Consider the following 6,880-nt stretch of genomic DNA (forward strand, 5'->3'; position numbering starts at 1 on the left):
CTTTGTAATGGTCAGATCACTCTCTTCTTCGTCTGGACTTTCTGACCGCCATTCACCACCGCAGGGAGACGGAGCCGACACGTTGGTTCCGTCCCAGGCGCCTGATGGACCCGGAGGGGTTCCGGACGGAGCTTGGGCCATTTCCTGAGGGTCTGGCACACGGCTCGGCTGAGGAACTTGTTGCGGCCTGGGAACGGGCCGCGGCGGGGGCCTTAGACCGGGTCGTGCCTTTGCGGCCTCTGACCCAGCGCAGGTCCCAACCAGCCCCCTGGTTCTCCGAGGAGCTGAGAGGGATGAAGCGCCGGAGAAGACGCCTAGAGAGTTCCTGGAGGTCTAGCCGTTCAGAAGCTGATCGGACACTAGTGAAGTCCTATACTAGGGCTTACCTAGTGGCAATGAGGGAAGCGAGGCGTACCTCGCCTCCTCCCTCATTGCATCGGCAGATAACCGCCCAGCCGCCCTGTTTGGGTGACCCGCCTCCTACATCAGGGGAGCGGGATGACCCGCTGCAGGGACGTGCTGAGGAGTTTAACGTTATCTATACGATAAAATCGTTCAGCTTCGGGATGGTTTGGACCAAGATTGCGGTGATACGGGTGAGACGGCTGAGGGCGGTCTTGGTGACATTGTATGGGATGAGTTTGACCCTGTCGCTCCCGAGGACATGGACAGGTTGTTGGGGAGGCTGAATGCCACCACATGTTTACTGGACCCGTGCCCTCCTGGTTGGTGCTGGCCACGCAGGAGGTGACACGAGGCTGGCTCCAGGCGATTACGAGCGCTTCTTTGGTGGAGGAGTCTTTCCGCCGCCTTGAAAGAGGCGGTGGTGAGGCCCTCCTCAAGAAGCCTTCCTGGACCCGCTGTTTTAGGTAATTATCGTCCGGTCTCCAACCTTCGCTTCGCGGCGAAGGTTGTAGAGAGTATGGTGGCATATCAGTTTCCCTTGCACCTGGATGAAACTGTCTATCTAGACCCGTTCCAGTCCGGTTTCCGACCCGGTTACAGCACGGAGACGGCTTTGGTCGCGTTGGTGGATGATCTCTGGAGGGCCAGGGATAGGGGTTGTTCCTCTGCCCTGGTCCTATTAGACCTCTCAGCGGCTTTCGATACCATCGACCATGGTATCCTGCTGCGCCGATTGGAGGGATTGGGAGTGGGAGGCACCGTTTATCGGTGGTTCTCCTCCTATCTCTCCGACCGGTCGCAGTCGGTGTTGACAGGGGGGCAGAGGTCGGCCCCGAGGCGCCTCACTTGTGGGGTGCCGCAGGGGTCGATTCTCTCGCCCCTTCTGTTTAACATCTACATGAAGCCGCTGGGTGAGATCATCAGTGGTTTCGGTGTGAAGTACCAGCTGTATGCGGATGACACCCAGCTGTACTTTTCTACACCGGACCACCCCAACGGCTATCAAGTGCTGTCCCGGTGTCTGGAGGCCGACGGGTCTGGATGGGGAGAAACAAGCTCAAGCTCAATCCTCCAAGACGGAGTGGCTGTGGATGCCGGCATCCCGGTACAGTCAGCTAAATCGCGGCTGACCATCGATGGCGAGTCACTGGCCCCGATGGAGAGGGTGCGCAACTTAGGCGTCCTCCTGGATGAACGGCTGTCTCTAGAAGATCATTTGACGGCCGTCTCCAGGAGAGCGTTCTACCAGGTTCGCCTGGTGCGCCAGTTGCGCCCCTTTCTGGACCGGGAGGCCCTATGCACGGTCACTCACGCCTCGTGACGTCTCGCCTGGATTACTGCAACGCCTCTACATGGGGCTCCCTTGAAGGGCATCCGGAGGCTACAGTTAGTCAGAATGCGGCTGCGCTGGTGATAGATGGAGCCCTCGTGGCTCCCGTGATAACACCAATCCTGCGCAGGCTGCACTGGCTACCTGTGGCCTTCGGGTGCGCTCAAGGTTCTGGTGACCACCTTTAAAGCGCTCCATGGCATAGGGCCGGGTTATCTACGGGACCGCCTACTGCGACCAGATACCTCTCACCGACCTGCGCTCTCACAGGAGGGACTCTCAGGGTGCCGTCAGCTAGGCAGTGTCGTCTGGCGGCGCCCAGGAAGGGCCTTCTCTGTGGGGCTCCGCCCTCTGGAACGAGCTCCCCCCAGGACTCCGTCAACTTCCGGACCTTCGTACCTTCCGTCGCGAGCTCAAGACACATTTATTCATCTGTGCAGGACTGGCTTAGATTTTAAATTTTATAGGGGTTTTAAATTGATTTTAATAATTATATTTCTATTTTTAATGATAGGGCATTGGAATAAGTTTTTTAAAGATTATTTTAATTTTGTGTATCGATGTTTTATATGCCTGTGAACCGCCCTGAGTCCTTTGGGAGATAGGGCGGTATATAAATTTAAATAATAAATAAATAAATAAATAAATAACAGCACAGCCGAAGCGCAGACAATTGTGACTCACAGAGGGGCTTTTAAGTGTACCCGGTTACAGTTTGGGGTTAGTGTGGCTCCAGGGTTATTTCAGAACCTAATGGAGCGACTATTGCAGGGACTACCGGGGGTGGTACCATACTTTGATGATGTACTGGTATCCGCTGAGAATCTAGAGGAATTAGGGGTAAGGCTGCGAAAAGTTTTGGGCATTTTCCGGTCTGCCGGTCTCACAGTTAAACTGAACAAATGCCAGATCGGGGTTGAATCTGTGGAATTCCTGGGCTACTGGATAGACAGGGAAGGGATTCACCCCACTGAAAGCAAGGTACGGGCCATCAGGAAGGCCCCGGTCCCAAAGAACAAAACGGAGTTACAGGCATTCTTAGGTCTGGTCAACTTCTACGCGGTATTCTTAAGAAATAAGACAACAGTAGCCGAGCCGCTGCATAAATTACTAGCTAAGACGGCTGCATGGTCTTGGGGAAAAGCGGAAGCTAGGGCATTCGAAGGGGTAAAGAATCTCCTATCGAGTGATAGCCTCCTTATCCAATACAATGGCACGCTGCCATTAGTGTTAAGCTGCGATGCATCTCCCTATGGGGTGGGGGCTGTGCTCAGCCACAGGTTGCCAAATGGCACAGAAGCCCCTATTGCATATTACTCCCGAACCATGTCATCAACTGAAAGGAATTATAGCCAGCTTGATAAGGAAGCCCTGGCTATAGTCTCCGGAGTAAAGAAATTCCATGAATATGTATTTGGTCGTGATTTCGAAATCATCACGGACCATAGACCTTTGCTAGGCCTGTTGGCAGGCGACCGCCCAACGCCCGTGGCACTTTCGCCCAGACTGACCCGATGGACTATCTTCCTGGCAGCGTATTCTTACAAACTACTACACCGGCCAGGGAAGGAATTAGGGCATGCAGACGCCCTGAGCAGATGCCCGTTACCAGAGACTATCGAAGACCCCACTCCGGGGACACCAGTTCTACTAATTGACTCTTTGGACTCTGGCCCAGTCACATCCAAAGAGGTGGCTCGGGCTTCGTACAAGGACATTACAATAAGGACTGTAATTGGTTGGGTACAAAGAGGTTGGCCCGCTGCGCCGGGCGAGCGTTTTAAAGAGTTTGTAAAAAAACGTGGGGAACTCTCAGCTCAAGGGGGGTGCCTGCTATGGGGGGATCGAGTGGTGATCCCGGAGAAATTGAGGGAAAAGGTATTGGGGCTCCTTCACGAAGGCCACCCAGGGATCGTGAGAATGAAGGGTCTAGCGAGAAGCTATGTGTGGTGGCCCTTAATGGACACGGAAATTGCTGAAAGGGTAGGGAAATGCCAGGCCTGTCAGGAGTCCAGACCGCTACCCCCAACGGTCCCGATTCGGGAATGGGAGAGACCCCAGGGCCCTTGGTCTAGGATCCATATCGATTTTGCCGGCCCCTTCCACGGCCAAACCTTTCTGGTAGTAGTCGATGCCTACTCCAAATGGCTGGAAATCATTCTCATGAGATCCATGACAGCCGAGGCCGTGATCTCAGTCCTACGGCACCTATTTGTAACCCATGGGTTGCCCGACACTTTAGTCTCCGATAACGGCCCGCAATTCACGGCAACCCAGTTTGAGGGGTACTTGGCAGAGGAGGGCATCCGGCATGTCCTCTCGGTGCCTTTCCACCCTGCGACGAACGGCCTTGCAGAACGTTTCGTTCGGAGCGCAAAGGAAGCATTGTCCGGAATCAAGCCAGGCGATTGGCAAACAAAAATCGATACATTCGTAGCAGTCCAACACAGAACCCCCTGTGTCACAACTGGCCGCAGCCCGGCCGAGCTATTAATGGGTCGGAAGCTTAGGTGCCCACTAGACCGTTTAAACCCAAACTACACACCAGACGGTTACAAAGGGGCACACGGTAAAACAAGAGGGATGGCAACAGGCGACCTAGTGTGGGCACACAACTACAGCGAGGGCCCGACCTGGTTAGCAGGAACAATCCTAGAAATAATAGGACCAAAGTCATATCTAATAGAGTTAGAGGATGGCCGGGTATGGAAGCGCCACATAGACCAAATAAGAAAACGCATAACAGGTAATACAGAATCAGACGAAACATGCCCTGACTATTCAATGTTGGAATCCACAGCTGACTCAAACCCGGGGCTAACGCGGGACTTATCTGAGTGCCGGGAGGTCCAGCGACGCCAACTGGTTCATCCTGAAGACAGCAGGGACGACTCTGCAAATAATCCAGGGCCGGATGGCCTAGAGGAGGAGCTGAGAGGAACAAACAGTCCCTCCGGTCAGCTCGACTCACTCCCAGAGAATGAATTGCGCAGGTCTGAAAGAGTCAGGAGACGCCCAGTCTACTTGCGTGATTACGTCGAAAAATAAGATGTAAATTTTATGTAAATATTGGTAAAGTGTTTTCTGGGAGGGAAGGAGTGTAATGTATCTTTAAAAGTTTTGGCGGGAAAAAAGCACGCTGCTGATTGGTTGAAGCCACCGGCTAAACTGTATATAAGGAGAGGTTTTTCCGGGCACTGGTTGCTGGGTTCACCATATAGTAAAGAGCTGTTGTCACTATCCTGGTCTCCTGCCTCGTTATTGCCCGAGTTTAACATATAGAAAAGTGAATTCTCCATGATACCATACTCCCACTCCTCCCTGGCACTGTATACCAGGGGTGAAATGTAAAATTTGTTACTACCGGTTCTGTGGGCATGGCTTGGTGGTGGTGAGTAATGTGAGTGGTGGACATGGCCAACTTTTTTTTTTTTACTATTAAAACCGTTTTTTCTACAACCTCTTCGGCCGAAGAGGTTTAGAAAAATGCTTTTAAAACCCTCTGATGATCAAGCAACTCAGCTGGGATCGCCAGAGGAGCCTTTTAAAAGCTTTTTTTAAACAACCTCTTTGGCCAAAGAGGTTGTAGAAAAAATGCTTTTAAAAGGTTTTGATGATCCCAGTTCAGCCGCACGATCATCAGAGGCTTTTTTTTTAACTTTTAAAAGCATTTTTTCAGCGGAAGAAAAAATGCTTTTAAAAGTAAAAAAAACACAAACCTCTGATGATCGTGTGGCTCAGCTGGGGAGGGAGGCAGGGATTTTTGCTACCAGTTCTCTGAACCACCTGCTGCCATTGCTACCAGATCGGGCAATCCGGTCTGAACCGGGAGCATTTCATTCCTGCTGTATACTATATACTATACTATACACTGTATACTATACACACAACAAAACCTGGTTCTCTAACTTACATACCTTGTGTTAACCTTTGATTTTGTACAACATTGTTCTTGTATTTTGGCTAGCTTGCATTTCAATTTTTTAGATTTGAAATTTCTAAATAAAAGAATTAAGGTGAATCCAAATACTCTCTCCAAAGGTACTTTCAGGAGAGTAACTGTCAAGTAATTGTAGCACTGGTATGACAGGTAATCATCAAGAAGATTCTGTATTGTATCCAGAGCTATTTACTTCTAAGAACAGTACAGAAAGAAACTATTTTATAATGTTCAGCTACTCTTTCAAGAGCTTGGATTTCCATTAGTTCTATTGTTCTTTGCTCACCTATGAATTACTTTCATTTTCAATTTAGGAGCTTCAGCTGCTGGGAGGAGAAACAATGTGTCCCATTAAAAGTTTCTGATGTTTAGACAGATATGTCTCCTTACTTTCCTTTAAGGGACAGGCATTTTTTTTTGGCCCGTCTAGGTAAAAATTAGTTTTCCTTTCCCCAAATAGTGCTTGGTGTTCTTCCAGGAAGAACAATTCTACAAAGAGCCAATTTCTGCAAGAGAACAGGGCAACCAGACTTTGCAACAAGTACTCTTTGTTAGTGCCATGTTTGGGGTTGATGAATGACTATTCAAGTTACGCCAAATTTAATCATTTTGAAAAATGAGACTGAAATGGAACAGCTGGAAGAAACCAGAATAATGCTAAAATTTTGACAAATATTTGGGAAATATGAATACTCAAATAGATTGGCTGACATTGGAATGTGAAGATTGATATCTCTAACGTTCTGTTGCAACCCTTAATATTTCATCAGGAATTCCTTCTATAAATGAGGAGCAGGGTCTACTCTTATATATATGTGCTTAGACAGAATAGAAGAGATACCTGTTTTCTAGAATATAATGACTTATATTTTTGAATTTAATTTGAAACAAATTTACTTTCCAAATTCTGTTCATAATTCTCTTTAAGTAAATAATTATGTACCCTTGAAATTCTACATACTTAGTGTCATTATCTAGTATCTATGTTTAATACTGGTCATTTCCGTGAATCTAAAAACTGTCATCAATCATTGTCATACATCAGAATTCCTGCTGAGCGTTAGACATGTTCGCAAGGAATTCTAGGAATTGTAGATTGTAGTCCAGTAAAGATCACTTCTCTGGGACAACTATAGTAATATGTGTAAAAAGCTTCCATGTTCAAATAAATATTAGTTTTCAAGTCTAGATCCTACTTTGGATGG

This window comes from Ahaetulla prasina, chromosome 8 (assembly GCF_028640845.1).
Source record: "Ahaetulla prasina isolate Xishuangbanna chromosome 8, ASM2864084v1, whole genome shotgun sequence".
Taxonomy (NCBI): Eukaryota; Metazoa; Chordata; class Lepidosauria; order Squamata; family Colubridae; genus Ahaetulla; species Ahaetulla prasina.